Below are 17,343 nucleotides of genomic sequence, written 5' to 3'. Positions count from 1 at the left end.
GTGCCTTTTCTATTTAATTCAGATGCAATTTCTGTGTTTCATCGTCAATAAGAAGGTCCAAGGGATACAGTAAACCTGAAGTGAAGCATCGAAATCTATAACTAGTGTCACACGAATGACTCAAAACATAGACATTAGGAAGAGTCAGTCTTCTTGTACTTAGGTCGGCATTGTGCCTTTTGTATTTAATTTCGATGCAATTTCTGTGTTTCATCGTCAAACAGAAGGTCAGAGGTATACAGTAAACCTGAAGTGAAGCATCGGAATCTCTAACTAGTGTCACAGTAATGGTTCGAAACATAGACAGTAGGAAGAGCCAGTCTTCTTGTACTTAAGTCGGCATTGTGCCTTTTGTATTTAATTCCGATGCAATATCTGTGTTTCATCGTCTATAAGAAGGTCCAAGGGATACAGTAAACCTGAAGTGAAGCATCGGAATCTGTAACTAACGTCACAGGAATCGTTCAAAACATAGTCAGTAAGAAGGGTCAGTCTTCTTGTACTTAAGTCGGCATTGTGCCTTTTCAATTTAATTCCGATGCAATTTCTGTGTTTCATCGTCAATAAGAACGTCCAAGGGATACAGTAAACTTGAAGTGAAGCATCGGAATCTATAACTACTGTCACAGGAATGGTTCAAAATATATATAGTAGGATGAGTCAGTCTTCTTGTACTTAAGTCGTCATTGTGTCATTTCCATTTAATTCCGATGCAATTTCTGTGTTTCATCGTCAATAAGAATGTCAGAGGGATACAGTAACCCTGAAGTGATGCATCGTAATCTGTAACTAGCGTCACTGGAATGGATCAAAGCATAGACAGAAAGAAGAGTCAGACTTGTTGTACTTAAGTCGGAATTGTGCCTTTTCTATTTAATTCCGATGCAATTTCTGTGTTTCATCGTCAATAAGAAGTTCGAAGGGATACAGTAAACCTGAAGTGAGGCATCGGAATCTATAACTAGTGTCACAGAAATGGTTCAAACCATAGACAGTCTTAAGAGTCAGTCTTCTTGTACTTAAGTCGGCATTGTGCCTTTTCTATTTAATTCCGATGCATTTTCTGTGTTTCATCGTCAATAAGAAGGACCAAGGGGGACAGTAAACCTGAAGTGAAGCATCGGAATCTATAACTAGTCTCACAGGAATGGTTCAAAACATAGACAGTAAGAAGAGTCAGTCTTCTTGTACTTAAGTCGGCATTGTGCCTTTTGTATTTAATTCCGATCCAATTTCTGTGTTTCATCGTCAATAAGAAGGTCAGACGGATACAGTAAACCTGAAGTGAAGCATCGGAATCTATAACTAGTGTCACAGGAATGGTTCACAACAGTCAGTAAGAAGAGTCAGTCTTCTTGTACTTTAGTCGGCATTGTGCCTTTTGCATTTAATTCCGATGCAATTTCTGTGTTTCATCGTCAATAAGAAGGTGAGAGGGATACATTAAACCTGAAGTGAAGCATCGGAATCTATAACTAGTGGTACAGGAATGGTTCAAAACAGTCAGTAAGAAGAGTAAGTCTTCTTGTACTTAAGTCGGCATTGTGCCTTTTCTATTTAATTCCGATGCAATTTCTGTATTTCGTCGCCAATAAGAAGGTCCAAACGATACAGTAAACCTGAAGTGAAGCATCGGAATCTATAACTAGTCTCACAGGAATGGTTCAAAACATAGACAGTAAGAAGAGTCAGTCTTCTTGTACTTAAGTCGGCATTGTGCCTTTTGTGTTTAATTCCGATCCAATTTCTGTGTTTCATCGTCAATAAGAAGGTCAGACGGATACAGTAAACCTGAAGTGAAGCATCGGAATCTATAACTAGTGTCACAGGAATGGTTCAAAACATAGACAGTAGGAAGAGTCAGTCTTCTTGTACACAAGTCGGCATTGTGCCTTTTCTATTTAATTCCGGTGCATTTTCTGTGTTTCATCGTCAATAAGAAGGTCCAAAGGGTACAGTAGACCTGAAGTGAAGCATCGGAATTTATAACTACTCTCACAAGAATGGGCCAAAACATAGACAGTAAGAAGAGTCAGTCTTCTTGTACTTAAGTCGGCATTGTGCCTTTTGAATTTAATTCCGATGCAATTTCTGTGTTTCATCGTCAATAAGAAGGTCAGACGGATACAGTAAACCTGAAGTGAAGCATCGGAATCTATAACTAGTCTCACAGGAATGGTTCAAAACAGTCAGTAAGAAGAGTCAGTCTTCTTGTACTTTAGTCGGCATTGTGCCTTTTGTATTTAATTCCGATGCAATATCTGTGTTTCATCGTCAATAAGAAGGTAGAAGGGATACAGTAAACCTGAAGTGATTCATCGGAATCTATAACTAGTGTCACAGGAATGGTTCAAAACATAGACATTAGGAAGAGTCAGTCTTCTCGTACCTAAGTCGGCATTGTGCCTTTTCTATTTAATTCCGATGCAATTTCTGTGTTTCATCGTCAATAAGAAGGTCAGAGGGATACAGTAAACCTGAAGTGAAGCATCGGAATCTATAACTAGTGTCACAGGAATGGTTCAAACTTAGACAGTAACAAGGGTCAGTCTTCTTGTACTTAAGTTGGCGTTGTGCCTTTTTAGTTTAATTCCGATGCAATTTCTGTGCTTCATCGTCAATACGAACGTCCAAGGGATACAGTGAACCTGGGGTGAAGCATCGGAATCTATAACTAGTGTCACAGGAATGGATCAAAACATAGACAGTAGGAAGAGTCAGTCTTCTTTTACTTAAGTCGGCATTGTGCCTTTTGTAATTAATTCAGATGCAATATCTGTGTTTCATCGTCAATAAGAAGGTCCAAGGGATACAGTAAACCTGAAGTGAAGCATCGGAATCTGTAACTAGCGTCACAGGAATGGTTCAAAGACATAGTCAGTAAGAGGAGTCAGTCTTCTTGTACTTAAGTCGGCATTGTGCCTTTTCTATTTAATTCCGATGCAATTTCTGTGTTTCATCGCCAATAAGAACGTCCAAGGGATACAGTAAACCTGAAGTGATGCATCGGAATCCATAACTAGTGTCACAGGAATGGTTCAAAACGTAGAGAGTAAGAAGAGTCAGTCTTCTTGTACTTAGGTCGGCATTGTGCATTTTGTATTTAATTTCGATGCAATTTCTGTGTTTCATCGTCAAAAAGAAGGTCGGAGGGATACAGTAAACCTGAGGTGAAGCATCGGAATCTATATTAGTGTCACAGGAATGGTTCAAAACATAGACAGGAAGAAGAGTCATTCTTCTTGTACTTAAGTCGGCATTGTGCCATTTCTATTTGATTCCAATGCAATTCCTGTGTTTGATCGTCAAAAAGAAGGTCAGAGGGATACAGTAAACCTGGAGTGAAACATCGGAATCTATAAGTAGTGTCACAGGAATGGTTCAAAACATAGACAGTAGGAAGAGTCACTCTTCTTGTACTTAAGTCGGCATTGTGCCTTTTCTATTTAATTCAGATGCAATTTCTGTGTTTCATCGTCAATAAGAAGGTCCAAGGGATACAGTAAACCTGAAGTGAAGCATCGAAATCTATAACTAGTGTCACACGAATGACTCAAAACATAGACATTAGGAAGAGTCAGTCTTCTTGTACTTAGGTCGGCATTGTGCCTTTTGTATTTAATTTCGATGCAATTTCTGTGTTTCATCGTCAAACAGAAGGTCAGAGGTATACAGTAAACCTGAAGTGAAGCATCGGAATCTCTAACTAGTGTCACAGTATTGGTTCGAAACATAGACAGTAGGAAGAGCCAGTCTTCTTGTACTTAAGTCGGCATTGTGCCTTTTGTATTTAATTCCGATGCAATATCTGTGTTTCATCGTCTATAAGAAGGTCCAAGGGATACAGTAAACCTGAAGTGAAGCATCGGAATCTGTAACTAACGTCACAGGAATCGTTCAAAACATAGTCAGTAAGAAGGGTCAGTCTTCTTGTACTTAAGTCGGCATTGTGCCTTTTCAATTTAATTCCGATGCAATTTCTGTGTTTCATCGTCAATAAGAACGTCCAAGGGATACAGTAAACTTGAAGTGAAGCATCGGAATCTATAACTACTGTCACAGGAATGGTTCAAAATATATATAGTAGGATGAGTCAGTCTTCTTGTACTTAAGTCGTCATTGTGTCATTTCCATTTAATTCCGATGCAATTTCTGTGTTTCATCGTCAATAAGAATGTCAGAGGGATACAGTAACCCTGAAGTGATGCATCGTAATCTGTAACTAGCGTCACTGGAATGGATCAAAGCATAGACAGAAAGAAGAGTCAGGCTTGTTGTACTTAAGTCGGAATTGTGCCTTTTCTATTTAATTCCGATGCAATTTCTGTGTTTCATCGTCAATAAGAAGTTCGAAGGGATACAGTAAACCTGAAGTGAGGCATCGGAATCTATAACTAGTGTCACAGGAATGGTTTAAAACATAGACAGTAAGAAGAGTCAGTCTTCTTGGACTTAATTCGGCATTGTGCCATTTCTATTTAATTCCGATGCAATTTCTGTGTTTCATCGTCAAGAAGAAGGTCAGAGGGATACAGTAAACCTGAAGTGAAGCATCGGAATCTATAACTAGTGTCACAGGAATGGTTCAAAACATAGACAGTAACAAGAGTCAGTCTTTTTGTACTTCAGTCGGCAATGTGCCTTTTCTATTTAATTCCGATGCAAATTTCTGTATTTCGTCGCCAATAAGAAGGTCCTAAGGATACAGTAAACCAGAAGTGAAGCATCGGAATCTATAACTAATGTCACAGGAATCGTTCAAAACATAGACAGTAGGAGGAGTCAGTCTTCTTGTACTTAAGTCGGCATTGTGCATTTTGTAATTAGTTCCGATGCAATTTCTGTGTTTCATCGTCAAAAAGAAGGTCAGAGGGATACAGTAAACCTGAAGTGAAGCATCGGAATCTATAACTAGTGTCACAGGAATGGTTCAAAACATAGACAGTAACAAGAGTCAGTCTTTTTGTACTTCAGTCGGCAATGTGCCTTTTCTATTTAATTCCGATGCAAATTTCTGTATTTCGTCGCCAATAAGAAGGTCCTAAGGATACAGTAAACCAGAAGTGAAGCATCGGAATCTATAACTAATGTCACAGGAATCGTTCAAAACATAGACAGTAGGAGGAGTCAGTCTTCTTGTACTTAAGTCGGCATTGTGCATTTTGTAATTAGTTCCGATGCAATTTCTGTGTTTCATCGTCAAAAAGAAGGTCAGAGGGATACAGTAAACCTGAAGTGAAGCATCGGAATCTATAACTAGTGTCACAGGAATGGTTCAAAACATAGACAGTAGGAAGAGTCAGTCTTGTTGTACTTAAGTCGGCATTGTGCCATTTCTATTTAATTCCGATGCAATTTCTGTGTTTCATCGTCAAGAAGAAGGTCAGAGGGATACAGTAAACCTGAAGTGAAGCATCGGAATCTATAACTAGTGTCACAGGAATGGTTCAAAGACATAATCAGTAAGAAGAGTCAGTCTTCTTGTACTTAAGTCGGCATTGTGCCTTTTCTATTTCATTCCGATGAAATTTCTGTGTTTCATCGCCAATAAGAACGTCCAGGGGATACAGTAAACCTGAAGTGATGCATCGGAATCCATAACTAGTGTCACAGGAATGGTTCAAAACGTAGACAGTAAGAAGAGTCAGTCTTCTTGTACTTAAGTCGGCATTGTGCATTTTGTACTTAATTCTGATGCAATTTCTGTGTTTCATCGTCAAAAAGAAGGTCGGAGGGATACAGTAATCCTGAGGTAAAGCATCGGAATCTATATTAGTGTCACAGGATTGGTTCAAAACATAGACAGGAAGAAGAGTCAGTCTTCTTGTACTTAATTCGGCATTGTGCCATTTCTATTTTATTCCGACGCAATTTCTGTGTTTCATCGTCAAAAAGAAGGTCAGAGGGATACAGTAAACCTGAAGTGAAGCATCGGAATCTATAACTAGTGTCACACGAATGATTCAAATCATAGACATTAGGAAGAGTCAGTCTTCTTGTACTTAAGTCGGCATTGCGCCTTTTCTATTTAATTACGATGCAATTTCTGTGTTTCATCGTCAATAAGAAGGTCAGAGGGATACAGTAAACCTGAAGTGAAGCATCGGAATCTATAACTAGTGTCACAGGAATGGTTCAAACTTAGACAGTTAGAAGGGTCAGTCTTCTTGAACTTAAGTTGGTGTTGTGCCTTTTGTATTTAATTCCGATGCACTTTCTGAGTTTCGTCGTCAATAAGAGGGTCCAAGGGATACAGTAAACCAGAAGTGAAGCATCGGAATCTATAACTAGTGTCACAGGAATAGTTCAAAACATAGACAGTAAGAAGAGTCAGTCTTCTTGTACTTAAGTCGGCATTGTGCCTTTTGTATTTAATTCCGATCAAATTTCTGTGTTTCATCGTCAATAAGAAGGTCACAGGGATACAGTAAACCTGAAGTGAAGCATCGGAATCTATAACTAGTGTCACAGGAATGGATCAAAACATAGACAGTAGGAAGAGTCAGTCTTCTTTTACTTAAGTCGGCATTGTGCCTTTTGTAATTAATTCAGATGCAATATCTGTGTTTCATCGTCAATAAGAAGGTCCAAGGGATACAGTAAACCTGAAGTGAAGCATCGGAATCTGTAACTAGCGTCACAGGAATGGTTCAAAGACATAGTCAGTAAGAGGAGTCAGTCTTCTTGTACTTAAGTCGGCATTGTGCCTTTTCTATTTAATTCCGATGCAATTTCTGTGTTTCATCGCCAATAAGAACGTCCAAGGGATACAGTAAACCTGAAGTGATGCATCGGAATCCATAACTAGTGTCACAGGAATGGTTCAAAACGTAGAGAGTAAGAAGAGTCAGTCTTCTTGTACTTAGGTCGGCATTGTGCATTTTGTATTTAATTTCGATGCAATTTCTGTGTTTCATCGTCAAAAAGAAGGTCGGAGGGATACAGTAAACCTGAGGTGAAGCATCGGAATCTATATTAGTGTCACAGGAATGGTTCAAAACATAGACAGGAAGAAGAGTCATTCTTCTTGTACTTAAGTCGGCATTGTGCCATTTCTATTTGATTCCAATGCAATTCCTGTGTTTGATCGTCAAAAAGAAGGTCAGAGGGATACAGTAAACCTGGAGTGAAGCATCGGAATCTATAAGTAGTGTCACAGGAATGGTTCAAAACATAGACAGTAGGAAGAGTCAGTCTTCTTGTACTTAAGTCGGCATTGTGCCTTTTCTATTTAATTCAGATGCAATTTCTGTGTTTCATCGTCAATAAGAAGGTCCAAGGGATACAGTAAACCTGAAGTGAAGCATCGAAATCTGTAACTAGTGTCACACGAATGACTCAAAACATAGACATTAGGAAGAGTCAGTCTTCTTGTACTTAGGTCGGCATTGTGCCTTTTGTATTTAATTTCGATGCAATTTCTGTGTTTCATCGTCAAACAGAAGGTCAGAGGTATACAGTAAACCTGAAGTGAAGCATCGGAATCTCTAACTAGTGTCACAGTATTGGTTCGAAACATAGACAGTAGGAAGAGCCAGTCTTCTTGTACTTAAGTCGGCATTGTGCCTTTTGTATTTAATTCCGATGCAATATCTGTGTTTCATCGTCTATAAGAAGGTCCAAGGGATACAGTAAACCTGAAGTGAAGCATCGGAATCTGTAACTAACGTCACAGGAATCGTTCAAAACATAGTCAGTAAGAAGGGTCAGTCTTCTTGTACTTAAGTCGGCATTGTGCCTTTTCAATTTAATTCCGATGCAATTTCTGTGTTTCATCGTCAATAAGAACGTCCAAGGGATACAGTAAACTTGAAGTGAAGCATCGGAATCTATAACTACTGTCACAGGAATGGTTCAAAATATATATAGTAGGATGAGTCAGTCTTCTTGTACTTAAGTCGTCATTGTGTCATTTCCATTTAATTCCGATGCAATTTCTGTGTTTCATCGTCAATAAGAATGTCAGAGGGATACAGTAACCCTGAAGTGATGCATCGTAATCTGTAACTAGCGTCACTGGAATGGATCAAAGCATAGACAGAAAGAAGAGTCAGACTTGTTGTACTTAAGTCGGAATTGTGCCTTTTCTATTTAATTCCGATGCAATTTCTGTGTTTCATCGTCAATAAGAAGTTCGAAGGGATACAGTAAACCTGAAGTGAGGCATCGGAATCTATAACTAGTGTCACAGGAATGGTTTAAAACATAGACAGTAAGAAGAGTCAGTCTTCTTGGACTTAATTCGGCATTGTGCCATTTCTATTTAATTCCGATGCAATTTCTGTGTTTCATCGTCAAGAAGAAGGTCAGAGGGATACAGTAAACCTGAAGTGAAGCATCGGAATCTATAACTAGTGTCACAGGAATGGTTCAAAACATAGACAGTAACAAGAGTCAGTCTTTTTGTACTTCAGTCGGCAATGTGCCTTTTCTATTTAATTCCGATGCAAATTTCTGTATTTCGTCGCCAATAAGAAGGTCCTAAGGATACAGTAAACCAGAAGTGAAGCATCGGAATCTATAACTAATGTCACAGGAATCGTTCAAAACATAGACAGTAGGAGGAGTCAGTCTTCTTGTACTTAAGTCGGCATTGTGCATTTTGTAATTAGTTCCGATGCAATTTCTGTGTTTCATCGTCAAAAAGAAGGTCAGAGGGATACAGTAAACCTGAAGTGAAGCATCGGAATCTATAACTAGTGTCACAGGAATGGTTCAAAACATAGACAGTAACAAGAGTCAGTCTTTTTGTACTTCAGTCGGCAATGTGCCTTTTCTATTTAATTCCGATGCAAATTTCTGTATTTCGTCGCCAATAAGAAGGTCCTAAGGATACAGTAAACCAGAAGTGAAGCATCGGAATCTATAACTAATGTCACAGGAATCGTTCAAAACATAGACAGTAGGAGGAGTCAGTCTTCTTGTACTTAAGTCGGCATTGTGCATTTTGTAATTAGTTCCGATGCAATTTCTGTGTTTCATCGTCAAAAAGAAGGTCAGAGGGATACAGTAAACCTGAAGTGAAGCATCGGAATCTATAACTAGTGTCACAGGAATGGTTCAAAACATAGACAGTAGGAAGAGTCAGTCTTGTTGTACTTAAGTCGGCATTGTGCCATTTCTATTTAATTCCGATGCAATTTCTGTGTTTCATCGTCAAGAAGAAGGTCAGAGGGATACAGTAAACCTGAAGTGAAGCATCGGAATCTATAACTAGTGTCACAGGAATGGTTCAAAGACATAATCAGTAAGAAGAGTCAGTCTTCTTGTACTTAAGTCGGCATTGTGCCTTTTCTATTTCATTCCGATGAAATTTCTGTGTTTCATCGCCAATAAGAACGTCCAGGGGATACAGTAAACCTGAAGTGATGCATCGGAATCCATAACTAGTGTCACAGGAATGGTTCAAAACGTAGACAGTAAGAAGAGTCAGTCTTCTTGTACTTAAGTCGGCATTGTGCATTTTGTATTTAATTCTGATGCAATTTCTGTGTTTCATCGTCAAAAAGAAGGTCGGAGGGATACAGTAATCCTGAGGTAAAGCATCGGAATCTATATTAGTGTCACAGGATTGGTTCAAAACATAGACAGGAAGAAGAGTCAGTCTTCTTGTACTTAATTCGGCATTGTGCCATTTCTATTTTATTCCGACGCAATTTCTGTGTTTCATCGTCAAAAAGAAGGTCAGAGGGATACAGTAAACCTGAAGTGAAGCATCGGAATCTATAACTAGTGTCACACGAATGATTCAAATCATAGACATTAGGAAGAGTCAGTCTTCTTGTACTTAAGTCGGCATTGCGCCTTTTCTATTTAATTACGATGCAATTTCTGTGTTTCATCGTCAATAAGAAGGTCAGAGGGATACAGTAAACCTGAAGTGAAGCATCGGAATCTATAACTAGTGTCACAGGAATGGTTCAAACTTAGACAGTTAGAAGGGTCAGTCTTCTTGAACTTAAGTTGGTGTTGTGCCTTTTGTATTTAATTCCGATGCACTTTCTGAGTTTCGTCGTCAATAAGAGGGTCCAAGGGATACAGTAAACCAGAAGTGAAGCATCGGAATCTATAACTAGTGTCACAGGAATAGTTCAAAACATAGACAGTAAGAAGAGTCAGTCTTCTTGTACTTAAGTCGGCATTGTGCCTTTTGTATTTAATTCCGATCAAATTTCTGTGTTTCATCGTCAATAAGAAGGTCACAGGGATACAGTAAACCTGAAGTGAAGCATCGGAATCTATAACTAGTGTCACAGGAATGGATCAAAACATAGACAGTAGGAAGAGTCAGTCTTCTTTTACTTAAGTCGGCATTGTGCCTTTTGTAATTAATTCAGATGCAATATCTGTGTTTCATCGTCAATAAGAAGGTCCAAGGGATACAGTAAACCTGAAGTGAAGCATCGGAATCTGTAACTAGCGTCACAGGAATGGTTCAAAGACATAGTCAGTAAGAGGAGTCAGTCTTCTTGTACTTAAGTCGGCATTGTGCCTTTTCTATTTAATTCCGATGCAATTTCTGTGTTTCATCGCCAATAAGAACGTCCAAGGGATACAGTAAACCTGAAGTGATGCATCGGAATCCATAACTAGTGTCACAGGAATGGTTCAAAACGTAGAGAGTAAGAAGAGTCAGTCTTCTTGTACTTAGGTCGGCATTGTGCATTTTGTATTTAATTTCGATGCAATTTCTGTGTTTCATCGTCAAAAAGAAGGTCGGAGGGATACAGTAAACCTGAGGTGAAGCATCGGAATCTATATTAGTGTCACAGGAATGGTTCAAAACATAGACAGGAAGAAGAGTCATTCTTCTTGTACTTAAGTCGGCATTGTGCCATTTCTATTTGATTCCAATGCAATTCCTGTGTTTGATCGTCAAAAAGAAGGTCAGAGGGATACAGTAAACCTGGAGTGAAGCATCGGAATCTATAAGTAGTGTCACAGGAATGGTTCAAAACATAGACAGTAGGAAGAGTCAGTCTTCTTGTACTTAAGTCGGCATTGTGCCTTTTCTATTTAATTCAGATGCAATTTCTGTGTTTCATCGTCAATAAGAAGGTCCAAGGGATACAGTAAACCTGAAGTGAAGCATCGAAATCTGTAACTAGTGTCACACGAATGACTCAAAACATAGACATTAGGAAGAGTCAGTCTTCTTGTACTTAGGTCGGCATTGTGCCTTTTGTATTTAATTTCGATGCAATTTCTGTGTTTCATCGTCAAACAGAAGGTCAGAGGTATACAGTAAACCTGAAGTGAAGCATCGGAATCTCTAACTAGTGTCACAGTATTGGTTCGAAACATAGACAGTAGGAAGAGCCAGTCTTCTTGTACTTAAGTCGGCATTGTGCCTTTTGTATTTAATTCCGATGCAATATCTGTGTTTCATCGTCTATAAGAAGGTCCAAGGGATACAGTAAACCTGAAGTGAAGCATCGGAATCTGTAACTAACGTCACAGGAATCGTTCAAAACATAGTCAGTAAGAAGGGTCAGTCTTCTTGTACTTAAGTCGGCATTGTGCCTTTTCAATTTAATTCCGATGCAATTTCTGTGTTTCATCGTCAATAAGAACGTCCAAGGGATACAGTAAACTTGAAGTGAAGCATCGGAATCTATAACTACTGTCACAGGAATGGTTCAAAATATATATAGTAGGATGAGTCAGTCTTCTTGTACTTAAGTCGTCATTGTGTCATTTCCATTTAATTCCGATGCAATTTCTGTGTTTCATCGTCAATAAGAATGTCAGAGGGATACAGTAACCCTGAAGTGATGCATCGTAATCTGTAACTAGCGTCACTGGAATGGATCAAAGCATAGACAGAAAGAAGAGTCAGACTTGTTGTACTTAAGTCGGAATTGTGCCTTTTCTATTTAATTCCGATGCAATTTCTGTGTTTCATCGTCAATAAGAAGTTCGAAGGGATACAGTAAACCTGAAGTGAGGCATCGGAATCTATAACTAGTGTCACAGGAATGGTTTAAAACATAGACAGTAAGAAGAGTCAGTCTTCTTGGACTTAATTCGGCATTGTGCCATTTCTATTTAATTCCGATGCAATTTCTGTGTTTCATCGTCAAGAAGAAGGTCAGAGGGATACAGTAAACCTGAAGTGAAGCATCGGAATCTATAACTAGTGTCACAGGAATGGTTCAAAACATAGACAGTAACAAGAGTCAGTCTTTTTGTACTTCAGTCGGCAATGTGCCTTTTCTATTTAATTCCGATGCAAATTTCTGTATTTCGTCGCCAATAAGAAGGTCCTAAGGATACAGTAAACCAGAAGTGAAGCATCGGAATCTATAACTAATGTCACAGGAATCGTTCAAAACATAGACAGTAGGAGGAGTCAGTCTTCTTGTACTTAAGTCGGCATTGTGCATTTTGTAATTAGTTCCGATGCAATTTCTGTGTTTCATCGTCAAAAAGAAGGTCAGAGGGATACAGTAAACCTGAAGTGAAGCATCGGAATCTATAACTAGTGTCACAGGAATGGTTCAAAACATAGACAGTAGGAAGAGTCAGTCTTGTTGTACTTTAGTCGGCATTGTGCCATTTCTATTTAATTCCGATGCAATTTCTGTGTTTCATCGTCAAGAAGAAGGTCAGAGGGATACAGTAAACCTGAAGTGAAGCATCGGAATCTATAACTAGTGTCACAGGAATGGTTCAAAACATAGACAGTAGGAAGAGTCAGTCTTCTTGTACTTAAGTCGGCATTGTGCCTTTTCGATTTAATTCAGATGCAATTTCTGTGTTTCATCGTCAATAAGAAGGTCCAAGGGATACAGTAAACTTGAAGTGATTCATCGGAATCTATAACTAGTGTCACAGGAATGGTTCAAAACATAGACATTAGAAAGAGTCAGTCTTCTCGTACTTAAGTCGGCATTGTGCCTTTTCTATTTAATTCCGATGCAATTACTGTGTTTCATCGTCTATAAGAAGGTCAGAGGGATACAGTAAAGCTGAAGTGAAGCATCGGAATCTATAACTAGTGTCACAGGAATGGTTCAAACTTAGACAGTAACAAGGGTCAGTCTTCTTGTACTTAAGTTGGCGTTGTGCCTTTTTAGTTTAATCCCGATGCAATTTCTGTGCTTCATCGTCAATACGAACGTCCGAGGGATACAGTGAACCTGAGGTGAAGCATCGGAATCTATAACTAGTGTCACAGGAATGGTTCAGAACATAGACAGTAGGAAGAGTCAGTCTTGTTTTACTTAAGTCGGCATTGTGCCTTTTGTATTTAATTCAGATGCAATATCTGTGTTTCATCGTCAATAAGAAGGTCCAAGGAATACAGTAAACCTGTAGTGAAGCAACGGAATCTGTAACTAGCGTCACAGGAATGGTTCAAAGACATAATCAGTAAGAAGAGTCAGTCTTCTTGTACTTAAGTCGGCATTGTGCCTTTTCTATTTCATTCCGATGAAATTTCTGTGTTTCATCGCCAATAAGAACGTCCAGGGGATACAGTAAACCTGAAGTGATGCATCGGAATCCATAACTAGTGTCACAGGAATGGTTCAAAACGTAGACAGTAAGAAGAGTCAGTCTTCTTGTACTTAAGTCGGCATTGTGCATTTTGTATTTAATTCTGATGCAATTTCTGTGTTTCATCGTCAAAAAGAAGGTCGGAGGGATACAGTAATCCTGAGGTAAAGCATCGGAATCTATATTAGTGTCACAGGATTGGTTCAAAACATAGACAGGAAGAAGAGTCAGTCTTCTTGTACTTAATTCGGCATTGTGCCATTTCTATTTTATTCCGACGCAATTTCTGTGTTTCATCGTCAAAAAGAAGGTCAGAGGGATACAGTAAACCTGAAGTGAAGCATCGGAATCTATAACTAGTGTCACACGAATGATTCAAATCATAGACATTAGGAAGAGTCAGTCTTCTTGTACTTAAGTCGGCATTGCGCCTTTTCTATTTAATTACGATGCAATTTCTGTGTTTCATCGTCAATAAGAAGGTCAGAGGGATACAGTAAACCTGAAGTGAAGCATCGGAATCTATAACTAGTGTCACAGGAATGGTTCAAACTTAGACAGTTAGAAGGGTCAGTCTTCTTGAACTTAAGTTGGTGTTGTGCCTTTTGTATTTAATTCCGATGCACTTTCTGAGTTTCGTCGTCAATAAGAGGGTCCAAGGGATACAGTAAACCAGAAGTGAAGCATCGGAATCTATAACTAGTGTCACAGGAATAGTTCAAAACATAGACAGTAAGAAGAGTCAGTCTTCTTGTACTTAAGTCGGCATTGTGCCTTTTGTATTTAATTCCGATCAAATTTCTGTGTTTCATCGTCAATAAGAAGGTCACAGGGATACAGTAAACCTGAAGTGAAGCATCGGAATCTATAAATAGTGTCACAGGAATGGTTCAAAACAGTCAGTAAGAAGAGTCAGTCTTCTTGTACTTAAGTCGGCATTGTGCCTTTTGTATTTAATTCCGATGCAATTTCTGTGTTTCATCGTCAATAAGAAGGTCAAAGGGGTACAGTAAACGTGAATTGAAGCATCGGAATCTATAACTAGTGTCACAGGAATGGTTCAAAACATAGACAGTAACAAGAGTTAGTTTTCTTGTACTTAAGTCGGCATTGTGCCTTTTGTATTTAATTCCGATGCAATTTCTGTGTTTCATCGTCAGGAAAGAAGGTCAGGGGGATAGAGTAAACCTGAAGTGAAGCATCGGAATCTATAACTAGTGTCACAGGAATCTTTCAAAACATAGACAGTAAGAAGAGTCAGTCTTCTTGTACTTAAGTCGGCATTGTGCCCTTTGTATTTAATTCCGATGCAATTTCTGCGTTTCATCGTCAATAAGAAGGTCCAAGGGATACAGTAAACCTGACGTGAAGCATCGGAATCTGTAACTAGCGTCACAGGAATGGTTCAAAGCATAGACACTAAGAAGAGTCAGTCTGCTTGTACTTAAGACGGCATTGTGCCTTTTCTATTTAATTCCGATGCAATTTCTGTGTTTAATCTTCAATAAGAAGGTCAGAGGGATACAGTGAACCTGAGGTGAAGCATCGGAATCTATAACTAGTGTCACAGGAATGGTTCAAAACATAGACAGTAGGAAGAGTCAGTCTTCTTTTACTTTAGTCGGCATTGTGCCTTTTGTATTTCATTCCGATGCAATTTCTGTGTTTCATCGTTAAAAAGAAGGCCAGGGGGATACAGTAAACCTGAAGTGAAGCATCGAAATCTATAACTAGTGTCACAGGAATGGTTCAAAACATAGACAGTAAGAAGAGTCAGTCGTCTTGTACTTAAGTCGGCATTGTGCCTTTTGTATTTAATTCCGATGCAAGTTCTGTGTTTCATCGTCAAAAAGAAGGTCAGGGGGATACAGTAAACCTGAAGTGAAGCATTGGAATCTATAACTAGTGTCACAGGAATGGTTCAAAACATAGACAGTAAGAAGAGTCAGTCTTCTTGTACTTAAGTCGGCATTGTGCCTTTTGTATTTAATTCCGATGCAAATTCTGTGTTTCATCGTCAAAAAGAAAGTCAGGGGGATAGAGTAGACCTGATGTGAATAATCGGAACCTATAACTAGTGTCACAGGAATGGTTCAAAACATAGACAGTAGGAAGAGTCAGGCTTCTTGTACTTAAGTCGGCATTGTACCTTTTGTGTTTATTTCCGATAAAATTTCTGTGTTTCATCGTCAATAAGAAGGTCAGAGGGATTCAGTAAACCTGAAGTTAAACATCGGAATCTATAACTAGTGTCACAGGAATGGATCAATACGTAGACAGTAGGAAGAGTCAGTCTCCTTGTACTTAAGTCGGTATTGTGCATTTTCTATTTAATTCCGATGCTATTTCTGTGTTTCATCGTCAAAAAGAAGGCTAGAGGGATACAGTAAACCTGATGTGAAGCATCGGAATCATTAACTAGTGTCACAGGAATGGTTCAAACCATAGACAGTAGGAAGAGTCAGTCTTCTTGTACTTAAGTCGGCATTGTTCCTTTTGTATTTAATTCCGATGCAATATCTGTGTTTCATCGTCTACAAGAAGGTCAGAGGGATACAGTAAACCTGAAGTGAAGCATCGGAATCTATAACTAGAGTCACAGGAATGGTTCAAAACAGTCAGTAAGAAGAGTCAATCTTATTGTACTTGAGTCGGCATTGTGCCTTTTGTATTTAATTCCGATGCAATTTCTGTGCTTCATCGTCAATAAGAAGGTCCAAGGGCGACAGTAAACCTGAAGTGAAGCATCAGAATCCATAACTAGTGTTACAGGAATGGATCAATACGTATACAGTAGGAAGAGTCAGCCTCCTTGTACTTAAGTCGGCATTGTGCATTTTCTATTTAGTTCCGATGCTATTTCTGTGTTTCGTCGTCAATAAGAATGTCAGAGGGATACAGTAACCCTGAAGTGAAGCATCGGAATCTTTAACTAGCGTCACAGGAATGGTTCAAATCATAGTCAGTAAGAATAGTCAGTCTTCTTGTACTTAAGTCGGCATTGTGCATTTTCTATTTAATTCCGATGCAATTTCTGTGTTTCATCGTCAATAAGAAGGTCAGAGGGATACAGTAAACTTGAAGTGAAGCATCGGAATCTATAACTAGTGTCACAGGAATGTTTCAAACATAGTCAGTAAGAAAAGTCTGTCTTCTTGTATTTAAGTCAGCATTGTGCCTTTTCTATTTAATTCCGATGCAATATCTGTGTTTCATCGTCAATAAGATGGTCAGAGGGATACAGTAAACCTGAAGTGAAGCATCGGAATCTAAAACTAGTATCACAGGTATGGTTACAAACATAGTCAGTAAGAAGAGTCAGTCTTTTTGTACTTAAGTCGGCATTGTGCCTTTTGTATTTAATTCCAATGCAATTTCTGTGTTTCATCGTCAATAAGAAGGGCCAAGGGATACAGTAAACCTGAAGTGAAGCATCGGAATCTATAACTAGTGTCACAGGAATGGTTCAAAGCATAGACAGTATGAAGGGTCAGTCGTCTTGTACTTAAGTCGGCATCGTGCCTTTTCAATTTAATTCCGATGCAATTTCTGTATGTCGTCGCCAATAAGAAGGTCTAAAGGATACAGTAAACCTGAAGTGAAGCATCGGAATCTATAACTGATGTCACAGGAAACGTTCAAAACATAGACAGTAGGAAGAGTCAGTCTTCTTGTACTTAAGTCGGCATTGTGCCTTTTCTATTTAATTCCGATGCAATTTCTGTGTTTCATCGTCAATAAGGAGGTCCATTTGATACAGTAAACCTGAAGTGAAGCATCGGAATCTACAACTAGTGTCACAGGAATGGTTCAAAACATAGACAGTAGGAAGATTCACTCTAC

The sequence above is a fragment of the Schistocerca serialis genome, chromosome 1, assembly GCF_023864345.2.
Source record: "Schistocerca serialis cubense isolate TAMUIC-IGC-003099 chromosome 1, iqSchSeri2.2, whole genome shotgun sequence".
Classification (NCBI taxonomy): Eukaryota; Metazoa; Arthropoda; class Insecta; order Orthoptera; family Acrididae; genus Schistocerca; species Schistocerca serialis.
This window is presented reverse-complemented; position numbering follows the sequence as displayed.